The 13195-nt window shown below is 42.3% G+C and overlaps 9 non-coding genes across 9 annotated transcripts; all 9 read left to right on the top strand.

Moving 5' to 3' along the window:
- The first annotated feature begins 1777 nt into the window (after positions 1 to 1777).
- Positions 1778 to 1850, top strand: trnar-ccu (transfer RNA arginine (anticodon CCU)). The gene has a single exon. It is a non-coding gene; the product is annotated as a tRNA-Arg (tRNA).
- Positions 1851 to 3882: 2032 nt separating this feature from the next.
- Positions 3883 to 3955, top strand: trnar-ccu (transfer RNA arginine (anticodon CCU)). The gene has a single exon. It is a non-coding gene; the product is annotated as a tRNA-Arg (tRNA).
- Positions 3956 to 4933: 978 nt separating this feature from the next.
- trnar-ccu (transfer RNA arginine (anticodon CCU)) lies at positions 4934 to 5006 on the top strand. The gene has a single exon. It is a non-coding gene; the product is annotated as a tRNA-Arg (tRNA).
- Positions 5007 to 5987: 981 nt separating this feature from the next.
- Positions 5988 to 6060, top strand: trnar-ccu (transfer RNA arginine (anticodon CCU)). Its single transcript has one exon. It is a non-coding gene; the product is annotated as a tRNA-Arg (tRNA).
- Positions 6061 to 7038: 978 nt separating this feature from the next.
- Positions 7039 to 7111, top strand: trnar-ccu (transfer RNA arginine (anticodon CCU)). Its single transcript has one exon. It is a non-coding gene; the product is annotated as a tRNA-Arg (tRNA).
- Positions 7112 to 8089: 978 nt separating this feature from the next.
- Positions 8090 to 8162, top strand: trnar-ccu (transfer RNA arginine (anticodon CCU)). Its single transcript has one exon. It is a non-coding gene; the product is annotated as a tRNA-Arg (tRNA).
- A 978-nt stretch (positions 8163 to 9140) lies between these two features.
- Positions 9141 to 9213, top strand: trnar-ccu (transfer RNA arginine (anticodon CCU)). The gene has a single exon. It is a non-coding gene; the product is annotated as a tRNA-Arg (tRNA).
- Positions 9214 to 10191: 978 nt separating this feature from the next.
- On the top strand, positions 10192 to 10264 carry trnar-ccu (transfer RNA arginine (anticodon CCU)). The gene has a single exon. It is a non-coding gene; the product is annotated as a tRNA-Arg (tRNA).
- A 981-nt stretch (positions 10265 to 11245) lies between these two features.
- Positions 11246 to 11318, top strand: trnar-ccu (transfer RNA arginine (anticodon CCU)). Its single transcript has one exon. It is a non-coding gene; the product is annotated as a tRNA-Arg (tRNA).
- The last annotated feature ends 1877 nt before the right edge of the window (positions 11319 to 13195 follow it).

The raw sequence follows: 13195 nt of genomic DNA, 5'->3' as shown, positions 1-13195 counted from the left end.
CTTTTCATTTTTCTGTCTCTCAGGTGTCTGACTAGAACAGACTGTACTGAGAACAGAGCCCTCTGATATATTCCAGAAGTATAGGTTGCGTTCATCGTGGGTACTGGACATCCGCAAGCTTTAGCAAGAGCCCCAGTGGCCTAATGTATAAGGCACTGGCCTCCTAAGCCAGGGATTGTGGGTTCGAGTCCCATCTGGGGTGCTGGGAAAGCAGAGTGGTGCAGCGGAAGCGTGCTGGGCCCATAACCCAGAGGTCGATGGATCGAAACCATCCTCTGCTAAGTCAGCTTTAGTCCTAAAAAAGCATTCCTTTAGTCCAAAAATAGCACACCTTTCAATGTCAGAGGGGTGTGAGTCAAAAATTGATAGAAAGCCTCTAAAGACAGGGTGAATTCACTCTATAGCATTTCTTTCAATGTTTTAATTTAATGAAACTCTTCAAGGCACTTCATGCTTCACTCTAGCAAATCCCAATAGACACTCAAAATAACCTACAACAGGGGTACTCAACTGGCGGACCGCGGTCCGGATCCGGACCCGAACGCAGTCCTGTCCGGACCCAATCTCATTCCTGATTAACCGGATACGGACCAAAACAAAACCGGAGCATTTATTTCAGGGCTATTGAAAAAACACTCCGTCACGAGTGTTACGTTCGCCACCCACCCCTGCCTGCCTGCGAGGGTCCGCGCGGCGAAAATGACGTAATCGCTGTGTCGGTTCGCGAGGTCGTGCACCTCTCGAATTTTGTAACTTCGCGCGCGAACTATTCAGTCAAACAGATATTTGTTGTGAAACCAAGTAGTTACAATTTCAAGCATTTTAAAGTACTTTAACCTAAATTCCAGCACTTTTCAAACCTGAAGCACATAGCAACATTAAAATTGGTCAGGTAAATGTTCATTCCCCTGTTTTGAGGGGTGTTTCTACCACATATCGGAGAACACTGCAGTGACGCTCGCGAAAGTATAAACACCCCCCCCCCCCCCGCTCAACAACGTTCGCCACCCCCGCCGTACCGGACCTCAGGTCACAGGTATCTGCCAAAATTGGACCGCGGACAAATTTAGTTGAGTACGCCTGACCTACAAATTCAAGCTTGTGTTGTAAAAAATGTAAGTCCCTTTCAAGAAAGTGAATGAAAATGGTGCTCGACAAGATGTTTAGAAGTAGACCTGGAAATTTCAAAACTTAAAAGCATGTTTGCCAAGCTGATATGTTCATATGCTTGTACAAAAGATCTGCCAATTCCCTTGAGCCATGAGGTTGATTTGCTGACAACAGATGGCGTGATGACAAGGGGTAATGTCGGGAGATGTGTTACACTGGCCTATCTTATCAAAGATCTCTTGCTAAATCTTCTCCAGGACCTCCAGACTTCTCCTACATATTTGGCCAAAAGAATGGACGCGGAACAACGTGTGGATTTTTCAAATGTCACTGGATATCAAAGATTGGGTGAAAGGGAAACTGAAATCCAGAAAGATTGAAAATACAAAAGATCTGCTAAGTCCCCTGCTCAGTGGGTGAAAGGGAAACTGAAATTCATAATGATTGAAATGACAAAAGATCTGCTAATTCCCTTCAGCTATGGTCGTGTTTGCACAAAGCAGTACAGAAACAAAATTGAGTTGAAGCATTGTACTGACTTTTCATTTTTCTGTCTCTCAGGTGTCTGACTAGAACAGACTGTACTGAGAACAGAGCCCTCTGATATATTCCAGAAGTATAGGTTGCGTTCATCGTGGGTACTGGACATCCGCAAGCTTTAGCAAGAGCCCCAGTGGCCTAATGGATAAGGCACTGGCCTCCTAAGCCAGGGATTGTGGGTTCGAGTCCCATCTGGGGTGCTGGGAAAGCAGAGTGGCGCAGCGGAAGCGTGCTGGGCCCATAACCCAGAGGTCGATGGATCGAAACCATCCTCTGCTAAGTCAGCTTTAGTCCTAAAAAAGCATTCCTTTAGTCCAAAAATAGCACACCTTTCAATGTCAGAGGGGTGTGAGTCAAAAATTGATAGAAAGCCTCTAAAGACAGGGTGAATTCACTCTATAGCATTTCTTTCAATGTTTTAATTTAATGAAACTCTTCAAGGCACTTCATGCTTCACTCTAGCAAATCCCAATAGACACTCAAAATAACCTACAAATTCAAGCTTGTGTTGTAAAAAATTTAAGTCCCTTTCAAGAAAGTGAATGAAAATGGTGCTCGACAAGATGTTTAGAAGTAGACCTGGAAATTTCAAAACTTAAAAGCATGTTTGCCAAGCTGATATGTTCATATGCTTGTACAAAAGATCTCCCAATTCCCTTGAGCCATGATGTTGATTTGCTGACAACAGATGGTGTGATGACAAGGGGTAATGTCGAGAGATGTGTTACATTGGCCTATCTTATCAAAGATCTCTTGCTGAATCTTCTCCAGGACCTCCAGACTTCTACATATTTGGCCAAAAGAGGTGACGCGGAACAACGTGTGGATTTTTCAAATGTCACTGGATGTCAAAGATTGGGTGAAAGGGAAACTGAAATCCAGAAAGATTGAAAATACAAAAGATCTGCTAAGTCCCCTGCTCAGTGGGTGAAAGGGAAACTGAAATTCATAATGATTGAAATGACAAAAGATCTGCTAATTCCCTTCAGCTATGGTCGTGTTTGCACAAAGCAGTACAGAAACAAAATTGAGTTGAAGCATTGTACTGACTTTTCATTTTTCTGTCTCTCAGGTGTCTGACTAGAACAGACTGTACTGAGAACAGAGCCCTCTGATATATTCCAGAAGTATAGGTTGCGTTCATCGTGGGTACTGGACATCCGCAAGCTTTAGCAAGAGCCCCAGTGGCCTAATGTATAAGGCACTGGCCTCCTAAGCCAGGGATTGTGGGTTCGAGTCCCATCTGGGGTGCTGGGAAAGCAGAGTGGTGCAGCGGAAGCGTGCTGGGCCCATAACCCAGAGGTCGATGGATCGAAACCATCCTCTGCTAAGTCAGCTTTAGTCCTAAAAAAGCATTCCTTTAGTCCAAAAATAGCACACCTTTCAATGTCAGAGGGGTGTGAGTCAAAAATTGATAGAAAGCCTCTAAAGACAGGGTGAATTCACTCTATAGCATTTCTTTCAATGTTTTAATTTAATGAAACTCTTCAAGGCACTTCATGCTTCACTCTAGCAAATCCCAATAGACACTCAAAATAACCTACAAATTCAAGCTTGTGTTGTAAAAAATGTAAGTCCCTTTCAAGAAAGTGAATGAAAATGGTGCTCGACAAGATGTTTAGAAGTAGACCTGGAAATTTCAAAACTTAAAAGCATGTTTGCCAAGCTGATATGTTCATATGCTTGTACAAAAGATCTGCCAATTCCCTTGAGCCATGAGGTTGATTTGCTGACAACAGATGGCGTGATGACAAGGGGTAATGTCGGGAGATGTGTTACACTGGCCTATCTTATCAAAGATCTCTTGCTAAATCTTCTCCAGGACCTCCAGACTTCTCCTACATATTTGGCCAAAAGAATGGACGCGGAACAACGTGTGGATTTTTCAAATGTCACTGGATATCAAAGATTGGGTGAAAGGGAAACTGAAATCCAGAAAGATTGAAAATACAAAAGATCTGCTAAGTCCCCTGCTCAGTGGGTGAAAGGGAAACTGAAATTCATAATGATTGAAATGACAAAAGATCTGCTAATTCCCTTCAGCTATGGTCGTGTTTGCACAAAGCAGTACAGAAACAAAATTGAGTTGAAGCATTGTACTGACTTTTCATTTTTCTGTCTCTCAGGTGTCTGACTAGAACAGACTGTACTGAGAACAGAGCCCTCTGATATATTCCAGAAGTATAGGTTGCGTTCATCGTGGGTACTGGACATCCGCAAGCTTTAGCAAGAGCCCCAGTGGCCTAATGGATAAGGCACTGGCCTCCTAAGCCAGGGATTGTGGGTTCGAGTCCCATCTGGGGTGCTGGGAAAGCAGAGTGGCGCAGCGGAAGCGTGCTGGGCCCATAACCCAGAGGTCGATGGATCGAAACCATCCTCTGCTAAGTCAGCTTTAGTCCTAAAAAAGCATTCCTTTAGTCCAAAAATAGCACACCTTTCAATGTCAGAGGGGTGTGAGTCAAAAATTGATAGAAAGCCTCTAAAGACAGGGTGAATTCACTCTATAGCATTTCTTTCAATGTTTTAATTTAATGAAACTCTTCAAGGCACTTCATGCTTCACTCTAGCAAATCCCAATAGACACTCAAAATAACCTACAAATTCAAGCTTGTGTTGTAAAAAATTTAAGTCCCTTTCAAGAAAGTGAATGAAAATGGTGCTCGACAAGATGTTTAGAAGTAGACCTGGAAATTTCAAAACTTAAAAGCATGTTTGCCAAGCTGATATGTTCATATGCTTGTACAAAAGATCTGCCAATTCCCTTGAGCCATGAGGTTGATTTGCTGACAACAGATGGCGTGATGACAAGGGGTAATGTCGAGAGATGTGTTACATTGGCCTATCTTATCAAAGATCTCTTGCTGAATCTTCTCCAGGACCTCCAGACTTCTACATATTTGGCCAAAAGAGGTGACGCGGAACAACGTGTGGATTTTTCAAATGTCACTGGATGTCAAAGATTGGGTGAAAGGGAAACTGAAATCCAGAAAGATTGAAAATACAAAAGATCTGCTAAGTCCCCTGCTCAGTGGGTGAAAGGGAAACTGAAATTCATAATGATTGAAATGACAAAAGATCTGCTAATTCCCTTCAGCTATGGTCGTGTTTGCACAAAGCAGTACAGAAACAAAATTGAGTTGAAGCATTGTACTGACTTTTCATTTTTCTGTCTCTCAGGTGTCTGACTAGAACAGACTGTACTGAGAACAGAGCCCTCTGATATATTCCAGAAGTATAGGTTGCGTTCATCGTGGGTACTGGACATCCGCAAGCTTTAGCAAGAGCCCCAGTGGCCTAATGGATAAGGCACTGGCCTCCTAAGCCAGGGATTGTGGGTTCGAGTCCCATCTGGGGTGCTGGGAAAGCAGAGTGGCGCAGCGGAAGCGTGCTGGGCCCATAACCCAGAGGTCGATGGATCGAAACCATCCTCTGCTAAGTCAGCTTTAGTCCTGAAAAAGCATTCCTTTAGTCCAAAAATAGCACACCTTTCAATGTCAGAGGGGTGTGAGTCAAAAATTGATAGAAAGCCTCTAAAGACAGGGTGAATTCACTCTATAGCATTTCTTTCAATGTTTTAATTTAATGAAACTCTTCAAGGCACTTCATGCTTCACTCTAGCAAATCCCAATAGACACTCAAAATAACCTACAAATTCAAGCTTGTGTTGTAAAAAATGTAAGTCCCTTTCAAGAAAGTGAATGAAAATGGTGCTCGACAAGATGTTTAGAAGTAGACCTGGAAATTTCAAAACTTAAAAGCATGTTTGCCAAGCTGATATGTTCATATGCTTGTACAAAAGATCTGCCAATTCCCTTGAGCCATGAGGTTGATTTGCTGACAACAGATGGCGTGATGACAAGGGGTAATGTCGAGAGATGTGTTACATTGGCCTATCTTATCAAAGATCTCTTGCTGAATCTTCTCCAGGACCTCCAGACTTCTCCTACATATTTGGCCAAAAGAATGGACGCGGAACAACGTGTGGATTTTTCAAATGTCACTGGATATCAAAGATTGGGTGAAAGGGAAACTGAAATCCAGAAAGATTGAAAATACAAAAGATCTGCTAAGTCCCCTGCTCAGTGGGTGAAAGGGAAACTGAAATTCATAATGATTGAAATGACAAAAGATCTGCTAATTCCCTTCAGCTATGGTCGTGTTTGCACAAAGCAGTACAGAAACAAAATTGAGTTGAAGCATTGTACTGACTTTTCATTTTTCTGTCTCTCAGGTGTCTGACTAGAACAGACTGTACTGAGAACAGAGCCCTCTGATATATTCCAGAAGTATAGGTTGCGTTCATCGTGGGTACTGGACATCCGCAAGCTTTAGCAAGAGCCCCAGTGGCCTAATGGATAAGGCACTGGCCTCCTAAGCCAGGGATTGTGGGTTCGAGTCCCATCTGGGGTGCTGGGAAAGCAGAGTGGCGCAGCGGAAGCGTGCTGGGCCCATAACCCAGAGGTCGATGGATCGAAACCATCCTCTGCTAAGTCAGCTTTAGTCCTAAAAAAGCATTCCTTTAGTCCAAAAATAGCACACCTTTCAATGTCAGAGGGGTGTGAGTCAAAAATTGATAGAAAGCCTCTAAAGACAGGGTGAATTCACTCTATAGCATTTCTTTCAATGTTTTAATTTAATGAAACTCTTCAAGGCACTTCATGCTTCACTCTAGCAAATCCCAATAGACACTCAAAATAACCTACAAATTCAAGCTTGTGTTGTAAAAAATTTAAGTCCCTTTCAAGAAAGTGAATGAAAATGGTGCTCGACAAGATGTTTAGAAGTAGACCTGGAAATTTCAAAACTTAAAAGCATGTTTGCCAAGCTGATATGTTCATATGCTTGTACAAAAGATCTGCCAATTCCCTTGAGCCATGATGTTGATTTGCTGACAACAGATGGTGTGATGACAAGGGGTAATGTCGAGAGATGTGTTACATTGGCCTATCTTATCAAAGATCTCTTGCTGAATCTTCTCCAGGACCTCCAGACTTCTACATATTTGGCCAAAAGAGGTGACGCGGAACAACGTGTGGATTTTTCAAATGTCACTGGATGTCAAAGATTGGGTGAAAGGGAAACTGAAATCCAGAAAGATTGAAAATACAAAAGATCTGCTAAGTCCCCTGCTCAGTGGGTGAAAGGGAAACTGAAATTCATAATGATTGAAATGACAAAAGATCTGCTAATTCCCTTCAGCTATGGTCGTGTTTGCACAAAGCAGTACAGAAACAAAATTGAGTTGAAGCATTGTACTGACTTTTCATTTTTCTGTCTCTCAGGTGTCTGACTAGAACAGACTGTACTGAGAACAGAGCCCTCTGATATATTCCAGAAGTATAGGTTGCGTTCATCGTGGGTACTGGACATCCGCAAGCTTTAGCAAGAGCCCCAGTGGCCTAATGTATAAGGCACTGGCCTCCTAAGCCAGGGATTGTGGGTTCGAGTCCCATCTGGGGTGCTGGGAAAGCAGAGTGGTGCAGCGGAAGCGTGCTGGGCCCATAACCCAGAGGTCGATGGATTGAAACCATCCTCTGCTAAGTCAGCTTTAGTCCTAAAAAAGCATTCCTTTAGTCCAAAAATAGCACACCTTTCAATGTCAGAGGGGTGTGAGTCAAAAATTGATAGAAAGCCTCTAAAGACAGGGTGAATTCACTCTATAGCATTTCTTTCAATGTTTTAATTTAATGAAACTCTTCAAGGCACTTCATGCTTCACTCTAGCAAATCCCAATAGACACTCAAAATAACCTACAAATTCAAGCTTGTGTTGTAAAAAATGTAAGTCCCTTTCAAGAAAGTGAATGAAAATGGTGCTCGACAAGATGTTTAGAAGTAGACCTGGAAATTTCAAAACTTAAAAGCATGTTTGCCAAGCTGATATGTTCATATGCTTGTACAAAAGATCTGCCAATTCCCTTGAGCCATGAGGTTGATTTGCTGACAACAGATGGCGTGATGACAAGGGGTAATGTCGAGAGATGTGTTACATTGGCCTATCTTATCAAAGATCTCTTGCTGAATCTTCTCCAGGACCTCCAGACTTCTACATATTTGGCCAAAAGAATGGACGCGGAACAACGTGTGGATTTTTCAAATGTCACTGGATATCAAAGATTGGGTGAAAGGGAAACTGAAATCCAGAAAGATTGAAAATACAAAAGATCTGCTAAGTCCCCTGCTCAGTGGGTGAAAGGGAAACTGAAATTCATAATGATTGAAATGACAAAAGATCTGCTAATTCCCTTCAGCTATGGTCGTGTTTGCACAAAGCAGTACAGAAACAAAATTGAGTTGAAGCATTGTACTGACTTTTCATTTTTCTGTCTCTCAGGTGTCTGACTAGAACAGACTGTACTGAGAACAGAGCCCTCTGATATATTCCAGAAGTATAGGTTGCGTTCATCGTGGGTACTGGACATCCGCAAGCTTTAGCAAGAGCCCCAGTGGCCTAATGGATAAGGCACTGGCCTCCTAAGCCAGGGATTGTGGGTTCGAGTCCCATCTGAGGTGCTGGGAAAGCAGAGTGGCGCAGCGGAAGCGTGCTGGGCCCATAACCCAGAGGTCGATGGATCGAAACCATCCTCTGCTAAGTCAGCTTTAGTCCTAAAAAAGCATTCCTTTAGTCCAAAAATAGCACACCTTTCAATGTCAGAGGGGTGTGAGTCAAAAATTGATAGAAAGCCTCTAAAGACAGGGTGAATTCACTCTATAGCATTTCTTTCAATGTTTTAATTTAATGAAACTCTTCAAGGCACTTCATGCTTCACTCTAGCAAATCCCAATAGACACTCAAAATAACCTACAAATTCAAGCTTGTGTTGTAAAAAATGTAAGTCCCTTTCAAGAAAGTGAATGAAAATGGTGCTCGACAAGATGTTTAGAAGTAGACCTGGAAATTTCAAAACTTAAAAGCATGTTTGCCAAGCTGATATGTTCATATGCTTGTACAAAAGATCTGCCAATTCCCTTGAGCCATGAGGTTGATTTGCTGACAACAGATGGCGTGATGACAAGGGGTAATGTCGAGAGATGTGTTACATTGGCCTATCTTATCAAAGATCTCTTGCTGAATCTTCTCCAGGACCTCCAGACTTCTACATATTTGGCCAAAAGAATGGACGCGGAACAACGTGTGGATTTTTCAAATGTCACTGGATATCAAAGATTGGGTGAAAGGGAAACTGAAATCCAGAAAGATTGAAAATACAAAAGATCTGCTAAGTCCCCTGCTCAGTGGGTGAAAGGGAAACTGAAATTCATAATGATTGAAATGACAAAAGATCTGCTAATTCCCTTCAGCTATGGTCGTGTTTGCACAAAGCAGTACAGAAACAAAATTGAGTTGAAGCATTGTACTGACTTTTCATTTTTCTGTCTCTCAGGTGTCTGACTAGAACAGACTGTACTGAGAACAGAGCCCTCTGATATATTCCAGAAGTATAGGTTGCGTTCATCGTGGGTACTGGACATCCGCAAGCTTTAGCAAGAGCCCCAGTGGCCTAATGGATAAGGCACTGGCCTCCTAAGCCAGGGATTGTGGGTTCGAGTCCCATCTGAGGTGCTGGGAAAGCAGAGTGGCGCAGCGGAAGCGTGCTGGGCCCATAACCCAGAGGTCGATGGATCGAAACCATCCTCTGCTAAGTCAGCTTTAGTCCTAAAAAAGCATTCCTTTAGTCCAAAAATAGCACACCTTTCAATGTCAGAGGGGTGTGAGTCAAAAATTGATAGAAAGCCTCTAAAGACAGGGTGAATTCACTCTATAGCATTTCTTTCAATGTTTTAATTTAATGAAACTCTTCAAGGCACTTCATGCTTCACTCTAGCAAATCCCAATAGACACTCAAAATAACCTACAAATTCAAGCTTGTGTTGTAAAAAATGTAAGTCCCTTTCAAGAAAGTGAATGAAAATGGTGCTCGACAAGATGTTTAGAAGTAGACCTGGAAATTTCAAAACTTAAAAGCATGTTTGCCAAGCTGATATGTTCATATGCTTGTACAAAAGATCTGCCAATTCCCTTGAGCCATGAGGTTGATTTGCTGACAACAGATGGCGTGATGACAAGGGGTAATGTCGAGAGATGTGTTACATTGGCCTATCTTATCAAAGATCTCTTGCTGAATCTTCTCCAGGACCTCCAGACTTCTACATATTTGGCCAAAAGAGGTGACGCGGAACAACGTGTGGATTTTTCAAATGTCACTGGATGTCAAAGATTGGGTGAAAGGGAAACTGAAATCCAGAAAGATTGAAAATACAAAAGATCTGCTAAGTCCCCTGCTCAGTGGGTGAAAGGGAAACTGAAATTCATAATGATTGAAATGACAAAAGATCTGCTAATTCCCTTCAGCTATGGTCGTGTTTGCACAAAGCAGTACAGAAACAAAATTGAGTTGAAGCATTGTACTGACTTTTCATTTTTCTGTCTCTCAGGTGTCTGACTAGAACAGACTGTACTGAGAACAGAGCCCTCTGATATATTCCAGAAGTATAGGTTGCGTTCATCGTGGGTACTGGACATCCGCAAGCTTTAGCAAGAGCCCCAGTGGCCTAATGTATAAGGCACTGGCCTCCTAAGCCAGGGATTGTGGGTTCGAGTCCCATCTGGGGTGCTTGGAAAGCAGAGTGGTGCAGCGGAAGCGTGCTGGGCCCATAACCCAGAGGTCGATGGATCGAAACCATCCTCTGCTAAGTCAGCTTTAGTCCTAAAAAAGCATTCCTTTAGTCCAAAAATAGCACACCTTTCAATGTCAGAGGGGTGTGAGTCAAAAATTGATAGAAAGCCTCTAAAGACAGGGTGAATTCACTCTATAGCATTTCTTTCAATGTTTTAATTTAATGAAACTCTTCAAGGCACTTCATGCTTCACTCTAGCAAATCCCAATAGACACTCAAAATAACCTACAAATTCAAGCTTGTGTTGTAAAAAATGTAAGTCCCTTTCAAGAAAGTGAATGAAAATGGTGCTCGACAAGATGTTTAGAAGTAGACCTGGAAATTTCAAAACTTAAAAGCATGTTTGCCAAGCTGATATGTTCATATGCTTGTACAAAAGATCTGCCAATTCCCTTGAGCCATGAGGTTGATTTGCTGACAACAGATGGCGTGATGACAAGGGGTAATGTCGGGAGATGTGTTACACTGGCCTATCTTATCAAAGATCTCTTGCTAAATCTTCTCCAGGACCTCCAGACTTCTCCTACATATTTGGCCAAAAGAATGGACGCGGAACAACGTGTGGATTTTTCAAATGTCACTGGATATCAAAGATTGGGTGAAAGGGAAACTGAAATCCAGAAAGATTGAAAATACAAAAGATCTGCTAAGTCCCCTGCTCAGTGGGTGAAAGGGAAACTGAAATTCATAATGATTGAAATGACAAAAGATCTGCTAATTCCCTTCAGCTATGGTCGTGTTTGCACAAAGCAGTACAGAAACAAAATTGAGTTGAAGCATTGTACTGACTTTTCATTTTTCTGTCTCTCAGGTGTCTGACTAGAACAGACTGTACTGAGAACAGAGCCCTCTGATATATTCCAGAAGTATAGGTTGCGTTCATCGTGGGTACTGGACATCCGCAAGCTTTAGCAAGAGCCCCAGTGGCCTAATGGATAAGGCACTGGCCTCCTAAGCCAGGGATTGTGGGTTCGAGTCCCATCTGGGGTGCTGGGAAAGCAGAGTGGCGCAGCGGAAGCGTGCTGGGCCCATAACCCAGAGGTCGATGGATCGAAACCATCCTCTGCTAAGTCAGCTTTAGTCCTGAAAAAGCATTCCTTTAGTCCAAAAATAGCACACCTTTCAATGTCAGAGGGGTGTGAGTCAAAAATTGATAGAAAGCCTCTAAAGACAGGGTGAATTCACTCTATAGCATTTCTTTCAATGTTTTAATTTAATGAAACTCTTCAAGGCACTTCATGCTTCACTCTAGCAAATCCCAATAGACACTCAAAATAACCTACAAATTCAAGCTTGTGTTGTAAAAAATTTAAGTCCCTTTCAAGAAAGTGAATGAAAATGGTGCTCGACAAGATGTTTAGAAGTAGACCTGGAAATTTCAAAACTTAAAAGCATGTTTGCCAAGCTGATATGTTCATATGCTTGTACAAAAGATCTGCCAATTCCCTTGAGCCATGATGTTGATTTGCTGACAACAGATGGTGTGATGACAAGGGGTAATGTCGAGAGATGTGTTACATTGGCCTATCTTATCAAAGATCTCTTGCTGAATCTTCTCCAGGACCTCCAGACTTCTACATATTTGGCCAAAAGAGGTGACGCGGAACAACGTGTGGATTTTTCAAATGTCACTGGATGTCAAAGATTGGGTGAAAGGGAAACTGAAATCCAGAAAGATTGAAAATACAAAAGATCTGCTAAGTCCCCTGCTCAGTGGGTGAAAGGGAAACTGAAATTCATAATGATTGAAATGACAAAAGATCTGCTAATTCCCTTCAGCTATGGTCGTGTTTGCACAAAGCAGTACAGAAACAAAATTGAGTTGAAGCATTGTACTGACTTTTCATTTTTCTGTCTCTCAGGTGTCTGACTAGAACAGACTGTACTGAGAACAGAGCCCTCTGATATATTCCAGAAGTATAGGTTGCGTTCATCGTGGGTACTGGACATCCGCAAGCTTTAGCAAGAGCCCCAGTGGCCTAATGTATAAGGCACTGGTCTCCTAAGCCAGGGATTGTGGGTTCGAGTCCCATCTGGGGTGCTGGGAAAGCAGAGTGGTGCAGCGGAAGCGTGCTGGGCCCATAACCCAGAGGTCGATGGATCGAAACCATCCTCTGCTAAGTCAGCTTTAGTCCTAAAAAAGCATTCCTTTAGTCCAAAAATAGCACACCTTTCAATGTCAGAGGGGTGTGAGTCAAAAATTGATAGAAAGCCTCTAAAGACAGGGTGAATTCACTCTATAGCATTTCTTTCAATGTTTTAATTTAATGAAACTCTTCAAGGCACTTCATGCTTCACTCTAGCAAATCCCAATAGACACTCAAAATAACCTACAAATTCAAGCTTGTGTTGTAAAAAATTTAAGTCCCTTTCAAGAAAGTGAATGAAAATGGTGCTCGACAAGATGTTTAGAAGTAGACCTGGAAATTTCAAAACTTAAAAGCATGTTTGCCAAGCTGATATGTTCATATGCTTGTACAAAAGATCTGCCAATTCCCTTGAGCCATGAGGTTGATTTGCTGACAACAGATGGCGTGATGACAAGGGGTAATGTCGGGAGATGTGTTACACTGGCCTATCTTATCAAAGATCTCTTGCTAAATCTTCTCCAGGACCTCCAGACTTCTCCTACATATTTGGCCAAAAGAATGGACGCGGAACAACGTGTGGATTTTTCAAATGTCACTGGATATCAAAGATTGGGTGAAAGGGAAACTGAAATCCAGAAAGATTGAAAATACAAAAGATCTGCTAAGTCCCCTGCTCAGTGGGTGAAAGGGAAACTGAAATTCATAATGATTGAAATGACAAAAGATCTGCTAATTCCCTTCAGCTATGGTCGTGTTTGCACAAAGCAGTACAGAAAC

This window comes from Brachyhypopomus gauderio, unplaced genomic scaffold (genome assembly GCF_052324685.1).
Source record: "Brachyhypopomus gauderio isolate BG-103 unplaced genomic scaffold, BGAUD_0.2 sc194, whole genome shotgun sequence".
NCBI classification, from domain to species: Eukaryota; Metazoa; Chordata; class Actinopteri; order Gymnotiformes; family Hypopomidae; genus Brachyhypopomus; species Brachyhypopomus gauderio.
This window is presented reverse-complemented; position numbering and strand designations above follow the sequence as displayed.